Genomic DNA, 19,060 nt, shown 5'->3' with positions numbered 1-19,060 from the left:
TATATGGTATAACGTTATATGGTATAACGTTATAACGTATTACGTTATATGGTATAACGTTATAACGTAATACGTTATATGGTATAACGTTATATGGTATATCGTTATAACGTATTACGTTATATGGTATAACGTTATATGGTATAACGTTATAACGTATTACGTTAAATGGTATAACGTTATATGGTATAACGTTATGACGTATTACGTTATATGGTATAACGTTATAACGTATTACGTTATATGGTATAACGTTATATGGTTATAAACGTTATAACATATTACGTTATATGGAATAACGTTATAACGTATTACGTTATATGGTATAACGTTATATGGTATAACGTTATAACTTATTACGTTATATGGTATAACGTTATATGGTATAACGTTATAACATATTACGTTATATGGAATAACGTTATAACGTATTACGTTATATGGTATAACGTTATATGGTATAACGTTATAACGTATTACGTTATATGGTATAACGTTATAACGTATTACGTTATATGGTATAACGTTATATGGTATAACGTTATAACGTAATACGTTATATGGTATAACGTTATAACGTAATACGTTATATGGTACAACGTCATAACATATTACGTTATATGGTATAACGTTATAACGTATTACGTTATATGGTATAACGTTATAATGTATTACGTTATATGGTATAACGTTACATGGTATAACGTTATAACGTAATACGTTATATGGTATAACGTTATATGGTATAACGTTATAACGTATTACGTTACATGGTATAACGTTACAACGTAATACGTTATATGGTATAACGTTATATGGTATAACGTTATAACGTATTACGTTATATGGTATAACGTTATAACGTAATACGTTATATGGTATAACGTTATATGGTATATCGTTATAACGTATTACGTTATATAGTATAACGTTATATGGTATAACGTTATAACGTATTACGTTATGTAGTACAACGTTATATGGTATATCGTTATAACTTATTACGTTATATGGTATAACGTTATAACGTATTACGTTATATGGTATAACGTTATATGGTATAGGGTCATAACGTAATACGTTATATAGTGTAACGTTATAACGTATTACGTTATATGGTATAACGTTATAACGTATTACGTTATATGGTATAACGTTATAACGTAATACGTTATGTGGTAATACGTTATATGGTATAACGTTAGAACGTATTACGTTATATGGTATAACGTTATAACGTATTACGTTATATGGTATAACGTTATAACGTATTACGTTATATGGTATAACGTTATAACGTAATACGTTATGTGGTAATACGTTATATGGTATAACGTTATAACGTATTACGTTATATGGTATAACGTTATAACGTATTACGTTATATGGTATAACGTTATAACGTAATACGTTATGTGGTACAACGTTATAACGTATTACGTTATATGGTACAACGTTATAACTTATTACGTTATATGGTATAACGTTATATGGTATAACGTTATAACGTATTACGTTATATGGTATAACGTTACATGGTATAACGATATAACATATTACGTTATATTGTATAACGTTATAACGTATTACGTTATATGGTATAACGTTATAACGTATTACGTTATATGGTATAATGTTATAACGTAATACGTTATATAGTATAACCTTATATGGTATAACGATATAACGTATTACGTTATATGGTACAACGTTATAACGTATTACGTTATATGGTACAACGTTATAACGTATTACGTTATATGGTATAACGTTATATGGTATAACGTTATATGGTATAACGTTATAACGTATTACGTTATATGGTATAACGTTATATGGTATAACGATATAACATATTACGTTATATGGTATAACGTTATAACGTATTACGTTATATGGTATAACGTTATAACGTATTACGTTATATGGTATAACGTTATAACGTAATACGTTATATAGTATAACGTTATATGGTATAACGTTATAACGTATTACGTTATGTAGTACAACGTTATATGGTATATCGTTATAACGTATTACGTTATATGGTATAACGTTATAACGTATTACGTTATATGGTATAACGTTATATGGTATAGGGTTATAACGTAATACGTTATATAGTGTAACGTTATAACGTATTACGTTATATGGTATAACGTTATATGGTATAACGTTATGACGTATTACGTTATATGGTATAACGTTATAACGTATTACGTTATATGGTATAACGTTATATGGTATAACGTTATAACGTATTACGTTATATGGTACAACGTTATAACGTATTACGTTATATGGTATAACGTTATATGGTATAACGTTATATGGTATAACGTTATAACGTATTACGTTAAATGGTATAACGTTATATGGTATAACGTTATGACGTATTACGTTATATGGTATAACGTTATAACGTATTACGTTATATGGTATAACGTTATATGGTTATAAACGTTATAACATATTACGTTATATGGAATAACGTTATAACGTATTACGTTATATGGTATAACGTTATATGGTATAACGTTATAACGTATTACGTTATATGGTATAACGTTATATGGTATAACGTTATAACGTATTACGTTATATGGTATAACGTTATAACGTAATACGTTATATGGTATAACGTTATATGGTATAACGTTATATGGTATAACGTTATAACATATTACGTTATATGGAATAACGTTATAACGTATTACGTTATATGGTATAACGTTATATGGTATAACGTTATAACGTATTACGTTATATGGTATAACGTTATAACGTATTACGTTATATGGTATAACGTTATATGGTATAACGTTATAACGTAATACGTTATATGGTATAACGTTATAACGTAATACGTTATATGGTACAACGTCATAACATATTACGTTATATGGTATAACGTTATAACGTATTACGTTATATGGTATAACGTTATAACGTAATACGTTATATGGTATAACGTTATATGGTATAACGTTATAACATATTACGTTATATGGAATAACGTTATAACGTATTACGTTATATGGTATAACGTTATATGGTATAACGTTATAACATATTACGTTATATGGTATAACGTTATAACGTATTACGTTATATGGTATAATGTTATAACGTAATACGTTATATAGTATAACCTTATATGGTATAACGATATAACGTATTACGTTATATGGTACAACGTCATAACATATTACGTTATATGGTATAACGTTATAACGTATTACGTTATATGGTATAACGTTATAACGTATTACGTTATATGGTATAACGTTATAACGTAATACGTTATGTGGTACAACGTTATAACGTAATACGTTATATGGTACAACGTCATAACATATTACGTTATATGGTATAACGTTATAACGTAATACGTTATATAGTATAACGTTATATGGTATAACGTTATAACGTATTACGTTATGTAGTACAACGTTATATGGTATATCGTTATAACGTATTACGTTATATGGTATAACGTTATAACGTATTACGTTATATGGTATAACGTTATATGGTATAGGGTTATAACGTAATACGTTATATAGTGTAACGTTATAACGTATTACGTTATATGGTATAACGTTATAACGTATTACGTTATATGGTATAACGTTATAACGTAATACGTTATGTGGTAATACGTTATATGGTATAACGTTAGAACGTATTACGTTATATGGTATAACGTTATAACGTATTACGTTATATGGTATAACGTTATAACGTATTACGTTATATGGTATAACGTTATAACGTAATACGTTATGTGGTAATACGTTATATGGTATAACGTTATAACGTATTACGTTATATGGTATAACGTTATAACGTATTACGTTATATGGTATAACGTTATAACGTAATACGTTATGTGGTACAACGTTATAACGTATTACGTTATATGGTACAACGTTATAACGTATTACGTTATATGGTATAACGTTATATGGTATAACGTTATAACGTATTACGTTATATGGTATAACGTTACATGGTATAACGATATAACATATTACGTTATATTGTATAACGTTATAACGTATTACGTTATATGGTATAACGTTATAACGTATTACGTTATATGGTATAATGTTATAACGTAATACGTTATATAGTATAACCTTATATGGTATAACGATATAACGTATTACGTTATATGGTACAACGTTATAACGTATTACGTTATATGGTACAACGTTATAACGTATTACGTTATATGGTATAACGTTATATGGTATAACGTTATAACGTATTACGTTATATGGTATAACGTTATATGGTATAACGATATAACATATTACGTTATATGGTATAACGTTATAACGTATTACGTTATATGGTATAACGTTATAACGTATTACGTTATATGGTATAACGTTATAACGTAATACGTTATATAGTATAACGTTATATGGTATAACGTTATAACGTATTACGTTATGTAGTACAACGTTATATGGTATATCGTTATAACGTATTACGTTATATGGTATAACGTTATAACGTATTACGTTATATGGTATAACGTTATATGGTATAGGGTTATAACGTAATACGTTATATAGTGTAACGTTATAACGTATTACGTTATATGGTATAACGTTATATGGTATAACGTTATGACGTATTACGTTATATGGTATAACGTTATAACGTATTACGTTATATGGTATAACGTTATATGGTATAACGTTATAACGTATTACGTTATATGGTACAACGTTATAACGTATTACGTTATATGGTATAACGTTATATGGTATAACGTTATAACGTATTACGTTAAATGGTATAACGTTATATGGTATAACGTTATGACGTATTACGTTATATGGTATAACGTTATAACGTATTACGTTATATGGTATAACGTTATATGGTTATAAACGTTATAACATATTACGTTATATGGAATAACGTTATAACGTATTACGTTATATGGTATAACGTTATATGGTATAACGTTATAACGTATTACGTTATATGGTATAACGTTATATGGTATAACGTTATAACGTATTACGTTATATGGTATAACGTTATAACGTAATACGTTATATGGTATAACGTTATATGGTATAACGTTATATGGTATAACGTTATAACATATTACGTTATATGGAATAACGTTATAACGTATTACGTTATATGGTATAACGTTATATGGTATAACGTTATAACGTATTACGTTATATGGTATAACGTTATAACGTATTACGTTATATGGTATAACGTTATATGGTATAACGTTATAACGTAATACGTTATATGGTATAACGTTATAACGTAATACGTTATATGGTACAACGTCATAACATATTACGTTATATGGTATAACGTTATAACGTATTACGTTATATGGTATAACGTTATAACGTAATACGTTATATGGTATAACGTTATATGGTATAACGTTATAACATATTACGTTATATGGAATAACGTTATAACGTATTACGTTATATGGTATAACGTTATATGGTATAACGTTATAACATATTACGTTATATGGTATAACGTTATAACGTATTACGTTATATGGTATAATGTTATAACGTAATACGTTATATAGTATAACCTTATATGGTATAACGATATAACGTATTACGTTATATGGTACAACGTTATAACGTATTACGTTATATGGTACAACGTTATAACGTATTACGTTATATGGTATAACGTTATATGGTATAACGTTATAACGTATTACGTTATATGGTATAACGTTATATGGTATAACGATATAACATATTACGTTATATGGTATAACGTTATAACGTAATACGTTATATGGTACAACGTCATAACGTATTACGTTATATGGTATAACGTTATATGGTATAACGTTATAACATATTACGTTATATGGTATAACGTTATAACGTATTACGTTATATGGTATAATGTTATAACGTAATACGTTATATAGTATAACCTTATATGGTATAACGATATAACGTATTACGTTATATGGTACAACGTTATAACGTATTACGTTATATGGTACAACGTTATAACGTATTACGTTATATGGTATAACGTTATATGGTATAACGTTATAACGTATTACGTTATATGGTATAACGTTATATGGTATAACGATATAACATATTACGTTATATGGTACAACGTTATAACGTATTACGTTATATGGTACAACGTTATAACGTATTACGTTATATGGTATAACGTTATATGGTATAACGTTATAACATATTACGTTATATGGTATAACGTTATAACGTATTACGTTATATGGTATAATGTTATAACGTAATACGTTATATAGTATAACCTTATATGGTATAACGATATAACGTATTACGTTATATGGTACAACGTTATAACGTATTACGTTATATGGTACAACGTTATAACGTATTACGTTATATGGTATAACGTTATATGGTATAACGTTATAACGTATTACGTTATATGGTATAACGTTATATGGTATAACGATATAACATATTACGTTATATGGTATAACGTTATAACGTATTACGTTATATGGTATAACGTTATAACGTATTACGTTATATGGTATAACGTTATAACGTAATACGTTATATAGTATAACGTTATATGGTATAACGTTATAACGTATTACGTTATGTAGTACAACGTTATATGGTATATCGTTATAACGTATTACGTTATATGGTATAACGTTATAACGTATTACGTTATATGGTATAACGTTATATGGTATAGGGTTATAACGTAATACGTTATATAGTGTAACGTTATAACGTATTACGTTATATGGTATAACGTTATATGGTATAACGTTATGACGTATTACGTTATATGGTATAACGTTATAACGTATTACGTTATATGGTATAACGTTATATGGTATAACGTTATAACGTATTACGTTATATGGTACAACGTTATAACGTATTACGTTATATGGTATAACGTTATATGGTATAACGTTATAACGTATTACGTTATATGGTATAACGTTATAACGTATTACGTTATATGGTATAACGTTATAAGGTATTACGTTATGTAGTACAAGGTAATAATGTATAACGTTATAACGTATTACGTTATATGGTATAACGTCATATGGTATAACGTTATATGGTATAACGTTATAACGTATTACGTTATATGGTATAACGTTATAACGTATTACGTTATATGGTATAACGTTATATGGTATAACGTTATAACGTATTACGTTATATGGTATAACGTTATAACGTAATACGTTATATGGTATAACGTTATATGGTATATCGTTATAACGTATTACGTTATATGGTATAACGTTATATGGTATAACGTTATAACGTATTACGTTATATGGTACAACGTTATAACGTATTACGTTATATGGTATAACGTTATATGGTATAACGTTATAACGTATTACGTTATATGGTATAACGTTATATGGTATAACGTTATAACGTATTACGTTATATGGTATAACGTTATAACGTAATACGTTATATGGTATAACGTTATATGGTATAACGTTATAACATATTACGTTATATGGAATAACGTTATAACGTATTACGTTATATGGTATAACGTTATATGGTATAACGTTATAACGTATTACGTTATATGGTATAACGTTATAACGTATTACGTTATATGGTATAACGTTATAAGGTATTACGTTATGTAGTACAAGGTAATAATGTATAACGTTATAACGTATTACGTTATATGGTATAACGTCATATGGTATAACGTTATATGGTATAACGTTATAACGTATTACGTTATATGGTATAACGTTATAACGTATTACGTTATATGGTATAACGTTATATGGTATAACGTTATAACGTATTACGTTATAAGGTATAACGTTATAACGTAATACGTTATATGGTATAACGTTATATGGTATAACGTTATATGGTATAACGTTATAACGTATTACGTTATATGGTATAACGTTATAACGTATTACGTTATATGGTATAACGTTATAAGGTATTACGTTATGTAGTACAAGGTTATAATGTATAACGTTATAACGTATTACGTTATATGGTATAACGTCATATGGTATAACGTTATATGGTATAACGTTATAACGTATTACGTTATATGGTATAACGTTATAACGTATTACGTTATATGGTATAACGTTATATGGTATAACGTTATAACGTATTACGTTATATGGTATAACGTTATAACGTAATACGTTATATGGTATAACGTTATATGGTATAACGTTATAACATATTACGTTATATGGAATAACGTTATAACGTATTACGTTATATGGTATAACGTTATATGGTATAACGTTATAACGTAATACGTTATATGGTATAACGTTATAACGTAATACGTTATATGGTACAACGTTATAACATATTACGTTATATGGTATAACGTTATAACGTATTACGTTATATGGTATAACGTTATATGGTATAACGTTATATGGTATAACGCTATAACGTATTACGTTATATGGTATAACGTTATAATGTATTACGTTATATGGTATAACGTTATATGGTATAACGTTATAACGTAATACGTTATATGGTATAACGTTATAACGTATTACGTTACATGGTATAACGTTATAACGTAATACGTTATATGGTACAACGTTATAACATATTACGTTATATGGTATAACGTTATATGGTATAACATTATAACGTAATTCATTATATAGTATAACGTTATATGGTATAACGTTATAACGTATTACGTTATATGGTATAACGTTATAACGTAATACGTTATATAGTATAACCTTATATGGTATAACGATATAACGTATTACGTTATATGGTATAACGTTATATGGTATAACGATATAACATATTACGTTATATGGTATAACGTTATAACGTATTACGTTATATGGTATAACGTTATAAGGTATTACGTTATGTAGTACAAGGTTATAATGTATAACGTTATAACGTATTACGTTATATGGTATAACGTTATATGGTATAACGTTATATGGTATAACGTTATAACGTATTACGTTATATGGTATAACGTTATATGGTATAACGTTATATGGTATAACGTTATAACGTATTACGTTATATGGTATAACGTTATATGGTATAACGTTTTGACGTATTACGTTATATGGTATAACGTTATAACGTATTACGTTATATGGTATAACGTTATATGGTATATCGTTATAACGTATTACGTTATATGGTATAACGTTATAACGTATTACGTTATATGGTATAACGTTATATGGTATAACGTTATAACATATTACGTTATATGGAATAACGTTATAACGTATTACGTTATATGGTATAACGTTATATGGTATAACGTTATAACGTATTACGTTATATGGTATAACGTTATATGGTATAACGTTATAACGTATTACGTTATATGGTATAACGTTATAACGTAATACGTTATATGGTATAACGTTATATGGTATAACGTTATAACATATTACGTTATATGGAATAACGTTATAACGTATTACGTTATATGGTATAACGTTATATGGTATAACGTTATAACGTATTACGTTATATGGTATAACGTTATAACGTATTACGTTATATGGTATAACGTTATGAGGTATTACGTTATGTAGTACAAGGTAATAATGTATAACGTTATAACGTATTACGTTATATGGTATAACGTCATATGGTATAACGTTATATGGAATAACGTTATAACGTATTACGTTATATGGTATAACGTTATAACGTATTACGTTATATGGTATAACGTTATATGGTATAACGTTATAACGTATTACGTTATATGGTATAACGTTATAACGTAATACGTTATATGGTATAACGTTATATGGTATATCGTTATAACGTATTACGTTATATGGTATAACGTTATATGGTATAACGTTATAACGTATTACGTTAAATGGTATAACGTTATATGGTATAACGTTATGACGTATTACGTTATATGGTATAACGTTATAACGTATTACGTTATATGGTATAACGTTATAACGTATTACGTTATATGGTATAACGTTATATGGTATAACGTTATAACGTAATACGTTATATGGTATAACGTTATAACGTAATACGTTATATGGTACAACGTCATAACATATTACGTTATATGGTATAACGTTATAACGTATTACGTTATATGGTATAACGTTATAATGTATTACGTTATATGGTATAACGTTACATGGTATAACGTTATAACGTAATACGTTATATGGTATAACGTTATATGGTATAACGTTATAACGTATTACGTTACATGGTATAACGTTACAACGTAATACGTTATATGGTATAACGTTATATGGTACAACGTTATAACATATTACGTTATATGGTATAACGTTATAACGTATTACGTTATATGGTATAACGTTATAACGTAATACGTTATATGGTATAACGTTATATGGTATAACGATATAACATATTACGTTATATGGAATAACGTTATAACGTATTACGTTATATGGTATAACGTTATAACGTAATACGTTATATGGTATAACGTTATATGGTATAACGTTATAACATATTACGTTATATGGAATAACGTTATAACGTATTACGTTATATGGTATAACGTTATATGGTATAACGTTATAACGTAATACGTTATATGGTATAACGCTATAACGTAATACGTTATATGGTACAACGTTATAACATATTACGTTATATGGTATAACGTTATAACGTATTACGTTATATGGTATAACGTTATAACGTAATACGTTATATGGTATAACTTTATATGGTATAACGATATAACATATTACGTTATATGGAATAACGTTATAACGTATTACGTTATATGGTATAACGTTATATGGTATAACGTTATATGGTATAACGCTATAACGTATTACGTTATATGGTATAACGTTATAATGTATTACGTTATATGGTATAACGTTATATGGTATAACGTTATAACGTAATACGTTATATGGTATAACGTTATATGGTATAACGTTATAACGTATTACGTTACATGGTATAACGTTATAACGTAATACGTTATATGGTACAACGTTATAACATATTACGTTATATGGTATAACGTTATATGGTATAACATTATAACGTAATACATTATATAGTATAACGTTATATGGTATAACGTTATAACGTATTACGTTATATGGTATAACGTTATAACGTAATACGTTATATAGTATAACCTTATATGGTATAACGATATAACGTATTACGTTATATGGTATAACGTTATATGGTATAACGATATAACATATTACGTTATATGGTATAACGTTATAACGTATTACGTTATATGGTATAGCGTTATAAGGTATTACGTTATGTAGTACAAGGTTATAATGTATAACGTTATAACGTATTACGTTATATGGTATAACGTTATATGGTATAACGTTATATGGTATAACGTTATAACGTATTACGTTATATGGTATAACGTTATATGGTATAACGTTATATGGTATAACGTTATAACGTATTACGTTATATGGTATAACGTTATATGGTATAACGTTATAACGTATTACGTTATATGGTATAACGTTATAACGTATTACGTTATATGGTATAACGTTATATGGTATATCGTTATAACGTATTACGTTATATGGTATAACGTTATATGGTATAACGTTATGTGGTATAACGTTATAACGTAATACGTTATATAGTATAACGTTATATGGTATATCGTTATAACGTATTACGTTATATGGTATAACGTTATATGGTATAACGTTATAACGTATTACGTTATATGGTACAACGTTATAACGTATTACGTTATATGGTATAACGTTATATGGTATAACGTTATAACGTATTACGTTATATGGTATAACGTTATATGGTATAACGTTATAACGTATTACGTTATATGGTATAACGTTATAACGTAATACGTTATATGGTATAACGTTATATGGTATAACGTTATAACATATTACGTTATATGGAATAACGTTATAACGTATTACGTTATATGGTATAACGTTATATGGTATAACGTTATAACGTATTACGTTATATGGTATAACGTTATAACGTATTACGTTATATGGTATAACGTTATAAGGTATTACGTTATGTAGTACAAGGTAATAATGTATAACGTTATAACGTATTACGTTATATGGTATAACGTCATATGGTATAACGTTATATGGTATAACGTTATAACGTATTACGTTATATGGTATAACGTTATAACGTATTACGTTATATGGTATAACGTTATATGGTATAACGTTATAACGTATTACGTTATATGGTATAACGTTATAACGTAATACGTTATATGGTATAACGTTATATGGTATATCGTTATAACGTATTACGTTATATGGTATAACGTTATATGGTATAACGTTATAACGTATTACGTTATATGGTACAACGTTATAACGTATTACGTTATATGGTATAACGTTATATGGTATAACGTTATAACGTATTACGTTATATGGTATAACGTTATATGGTATAACGTTATAACGTATTACGTTATATGGTATAACGTTATAACGTAATACGTTATATGGTATAACGTTATATGGTATAACGTTATAACATATTACGTTATATGGAATAACGTTATAACGTATTACGTTATATGGTATAACGTTATAACGTATTACGTTATATGGTATAACGTTATAACGTATTACGTTATATGGTATAACGTTATAAGGTATTACGTTATGTAGTACAAGGTAATAATGTATAACGTTATAACGTATTACGTTATATGGTATAACGTTATAACGTAATACGTTATATGGTATAACGTTATAACGTAATACGTTATATGGTATAACGTTATATGGTATAACGTTATAACATATTACGTTATATGGAATAACGTTATAACGTATTACGTTATATGGTATAACGTTATATGGTATAACGTTATAACGTAATACGTTATATGGTATAACGTTATAACGTAATACGTTATATGGTACAACGTTATAACATATTACGTTATATGGTATAACGTTATAACGTATTACGTTATATGGTATAACGTTATATGGTATAACGTTATATGGTATAACGCTATAACGTATTACGTTATATGGTATAACGTTATAATGTATTACGTTATATGGTATAACGTTATATGGTATAACGTTATAACGTAATACGTTATATGGTATAACGTTATATGGTATAACGTTATAACGTATTACGTTACATGGTATAACGTTATAACGTAATACGTTATATGGTACAACGTTATAACATATTACGTTATATGGTATAACGTTATATGGTATAACATTATAACGTAATTCATTATATAGTATAACGTTATATGGTATAACGTTATAACGTATTACGTTATATGGTATAACGTTATAACGTAATACGTTATATAGTATAACCTTATATGGTATAACGATATAACGTATTACGTTATATGGTATAACGTTATATGGTATAACGATATAACATATTACGTTATATGGTATAACGTTATAACGTATTACGTTATATGGTATAACGTTATAAGGTATTACGTTATGTAGTACAAGGTTATAATGTATAACGTTATAACGTATTACGTTATATGGTATAACGTTATATGGTATAACGTTATATGGTATAACGTTATAACGTATTACGTTATATGGTATAACGTTATATGGTATAACGTTATATGGTATAACGTTATAACGTATTACGTTATATGGTATAACGTTATATGGTATAACGTTTTGACGTATTACGTTATATGGTATAACGTTATAACGTATTACGTTATATGGTATAACGTTATATGGTATATCGTTATAACGTATTACGTTATATGGTATAACGTTATAACGTATTACGTTATATGGTATAACGTTATATGGTATAACGTTATATGGTTATAAACGTTATAACATATTACGTTATATGGAATAACGTTATAACGTATTACGTTATATGGTATAACGTTATATGGTATAACGTTATAACTTATTACGTTATATGGTATAACGTTATATGGTATAACGTTATAACGTATTACGTTATATGGTATAACGTTATAACGTAATACGTTATATGGTATAACGTTATATGGTATAACGTTATATGGTATAACGTTATAACGTAATACGTTATATGGTATAACGTTATATGGTATAACGTTATAACATATTACGTTATATGGAATAACGTTATAACGTATTACGTTATATGGTATAACGTTATATGGTATAACGTTATAACGTATTACGTTATATGGTATAACGTTATAACGTATTACGTTATATGGTATAACGTTATAAGGTATTACGTTATGTAGTACAAGGTAATAATGTATAACGTTATAACGTCATATGGTATAACGTTATATGGTATAACGTTATAACGTATTACGTTATATGGTATAACGTTATAACGTATTACGTTATATGGTATAACGTTATATGGTATAACGTTATAACGTATTACGTTATATGGTATAACGTTATAACGTAATACGTTATATGGTATAACGTTATATGGTATATCGTTATAACGTATTACGTTATATGGTATAACGTTATATGGTATAACGTTATAACGTATTACGTTAAATGGTATAACGTTATATGGTATAACGTTATGACGTATTACGTTATATGGTATAACGTTATAACGTATTACGTTATATGGTATAACGTTATATGGTTATAAACGTTATAACATATTACGTTATATGGAATAACGTTATAACGTATTACGTTATATGGTATAACGTTATATGGTATAACGTTATAACTTATTACGTTATATGGTATAACGTTATATGGTATAACGTTATAACATATTACGTTATATGGAATAACGTTATAACGTATTACGTTATATGGTATAACGTTATATGGTATAACGTTATAACGTATTACGTTATATGGTATAACGTTATAACGTATTACGTTATATGGTATAACGTTATATGGTATAACGTTATAACGTAATACGTTATATGGTATAACGTTATAACGTAATACGTTATATGGTACAACGTCATAACATATTACGTTATATGGTATAACGTTATAACGTATTACGTTATATGGTATAACGTTATAATGTATTACGTTATATGGTATAACGTTACATGGTATAACGTTATAACGTAATACGTTATATGGTATAACGTTATATGGTATAACGTTATAACGTATTACGTTACATGGTATAACGTTACAACGTAATACGTTATATGGTATAACGTTATATGGTATAACGTTATAACGTATTACGTTATATGGTATAACGTTATAACGTAATACGTTATATGGTACAACGTTATAACTTATTACGTTATATGGTATAACGTTATATTGTATAATGTTATAACGTAATACGTTATATAGTATAACGTTATATGGTATAACGTTATAACGTATTACGTTATATGGTATAACGTTATAACGTAATACGTTATATAGTATAACGTTATATGGTATAACGTTATAACGTATTACGTTATGTAGTACAACGTTATATGGTATATCGTTATAACTTATTACGTTATATGGTATAACGTTATAACGTATTACGTTATATGGTATAACGTTATATGGTATAGGGTCATAACGTAATACGTTATATAGTGTAACGTTATAACGTATTACGTTATATGGTATAACGTTATAACGTATTACGTTATATGGTATAACGTTATAACGTAATACGTTATGTGGTAATACGTTATATGGTATAACGTTAGAACGTATTACGTTATATGGTATAACGTTATAACGTATTACGTTATATGGTATAACGTTATAACGTATTACGTTATATGGTATAACGTTATAACGTAATACGTTATGTGGTAATACGTTATATGGTATAACGTTATAACGTATTACGTTATATGGTATAACGTTATAACGTATTACGTTATATGGTATAACGTTATAACGTAATACGTTATGTGGTACAACGTTATAACGTATTACGTTATATGGTACAACGTTATAACTTATTACGTTATATGGTATAACGTTATATGGTATAACGTTATAACGTATTACGTTATATGGTATAACGTTACATGGTATAACGATATAACATATTACGTTATATTGTATAACGTTATAACGTATTACGTTATATGGTATAACGTTATAACGTATTACGTTATATGGTATAATGTTATAACGTAATACGTTATATAGTATAACCTTATATGGTATAACGATATAACGTATTACGTTATATGGTACAACGTTATAACGTATTACGTTATATGGTACAACGTTATAACGTATTACGTTATATGGTATAACGTTATATGGTATAACGTTATAACGTATTACGTTATATGGTATAACGTTATATGGTATAACGATATAACATATTACGTTATATGGTATAACGTTATAACGTATTACGTTATATGGTATAACGTTATAACGTATTACGTTATATGGTATAACGTTATAACGTAATACGTTATATAGTATAACGTTATATGGTATAACGTTATAACGTATTACGTTATGTAGTACAACGTTATATGGTATATCGTTATAACGTATTACGTTATATGGTATAACGTTATAACGTATTACGTTATATGGTATAACGTTATATGGTATAGGGTTATAACGTAATACGTTATATAGTGTAACGTTATAACGTATTACGTTATATGGTATAACGTTATATGGTATAACGTTATGACGTATTACGTTATATGGTATAACGTTATAACGTATTACGTTATATGGTATAACGTTATATGGTATAACGTTATAACGTATTACGTTATATGGTACAACGTTATAACGTATTACGTTATATGGTATAACGTTATATGGTATAACGTTATATGGTATAACGTTATAACGTATTACGTTAAATGGTATAACGTTATATGGTATAACGTTATGACGTATTACGTTATATGGTATAACGTTATAACGTATTACGTTATATGGTATAACGTTATATGGTTATAAACGTTATAACATATTACGTTATATGGAATAACGTTATAACGTATTACGTTATATGGTATAACGTTATATGGTATAACGTTATAACGTATTACGTTATATGGTATAACGTTATATGGTATAACGTTATAACGTATTACGTTATATGGTATAACGTTATAACGTAATACGTTATATGGTATAACGTTATATGGTATAACGTTATATGGTATAACGTTATAACATATTACGTTATATGGAATAACGTTATAACGTATTACGTTATATGGTATAACGTTATATGGTATAACGTTATAACGTATTACGTTATATGGTATAACGTTATAACGTATTACGTTATATGGTATAACGTTATATGGTATAACGTTATAACGTAATACGTTATATGGTATAACGTTATAACGTAATACGTTATATGGTACAACGTCATAACATATTACGTTATATGGTATAACGTTATAACGTATTACGTTATATGGTATAACGTTATAACGTAATACGTTATATGGTATAACGTTATATGGTATAACGTTATAACATATTACGTTATATGGAATAACGTTATAACGTATTACGTTATATGGTATAACGTTATATGGTATAACGTTATAACATATTACGTTATATGGTATAACGTTATAACGTATTACGTTATATGGTATAATGTTATAACGTAATACGTTATATAGTATAACCTTATATGGTATAACGATATAACGTATTACGTTATATGGTACAACGTCATAACATATTACGTTATATGGTATAACGTTATAACGTATTACGTTATATGGTATAACGTTATAACGTATTACGTTATATGGTATAACGTTATAACGTAATACGTTATGTGGTACAACGTTATAACGTAATACGTTATATGGTACAACGTCATAACATATTACGTTATATGGTATAACGTTATAACGTAATACGTTATATAGTATAACGTTATATGGTATAACGTTATAACGTATTACGTTATGTAGTACAACGTTATATGGTATATCGTTATAACGTATTACGTTATATGGTATAACGTTATAACGTATTACGTTATATGGTATAACGTTATATGGTATAGGGTTATAACGTAATACGTTATATAGTGTAACGTTATAACGTATTACGTTATATGGTATAACGTTATAACGTATTACGTTATATGGTATAACGTTATAACGTAATACGTTATGTGGTAATACGTTATATGGTATAACGTTAGAACGTATTACGTTATATGGTATAACGTTATAACGTATTACGTTATATGGTATAACGTTATAACGTATTACGTTATATGGTATAACGTTATAACGTAATACGTTATGTGGTAATACGTTATATGGTATAACGTTATAACGTATTACGTTATATGGTATAACGTTATAACGTATTACGTTATATGGTATAACGTTATAACGTAATACGTTATGTGGTACAACGTTATAACGTATTACGTTATATGGTACAACGTTATAACGTATTACGTTATATGGTATAACGTTATATGGTATAACGTTATAACGTATTACGTTATATGGTATAACGTTACATGGTATAACGATATAACATATTACGTTATATTGTATAACGTTATAACGTATTACGTTATATGGTATAACGTTATAACGTATTACGTTATATGGTATAATGTTATAACGTAATACGTTATATAGTATAACCTTATATGGTATAACGATATAACGTATTACGTTATATGGTACAACGTTATAACGTATTACGTTATATGGTACAACGTTATAACGTATTACGTTATATGGTATAACGTTATATGGTATAACGTTATAACGTATTACGTTATATGGTATAACGTTATATGGTATAACGATATAACATATTACGTTATATGGTATAACGTTATAACGTATTACGTTATATGGTATAACGTTATAACGTATTACGTTATATGGTATAACGTTATAACGTAATACGTTATATAGTATAACGTTATATGGTATAACGTTATAACGTATTACGTTATGTAGTACAACGTTATATGGTATATCGTTATAACGTATTACGTTATATGGTATAACGTTATAACGTATTACGTTATATGGTATAACGTTATAT

The sequence above is a fragment of the Bombus flavifrons genome, chromosome 1 (genome assembly GCF_040668555.2).
Source record: "Bombus flavifrons isolate JBK064 chromosome 1, iyBomFlav1_principal, whole genome shotgun sequence".
Taxonomy (NCBI): domain Eukaryota; kingdom Metazoa; phylum Arthropoda; class Insecta; order Hymenoptera; family Apidae; genus Bombus; species Bombus flavifrons.
Note: the sequence above shows the minus strand (reverse complement) of the source record.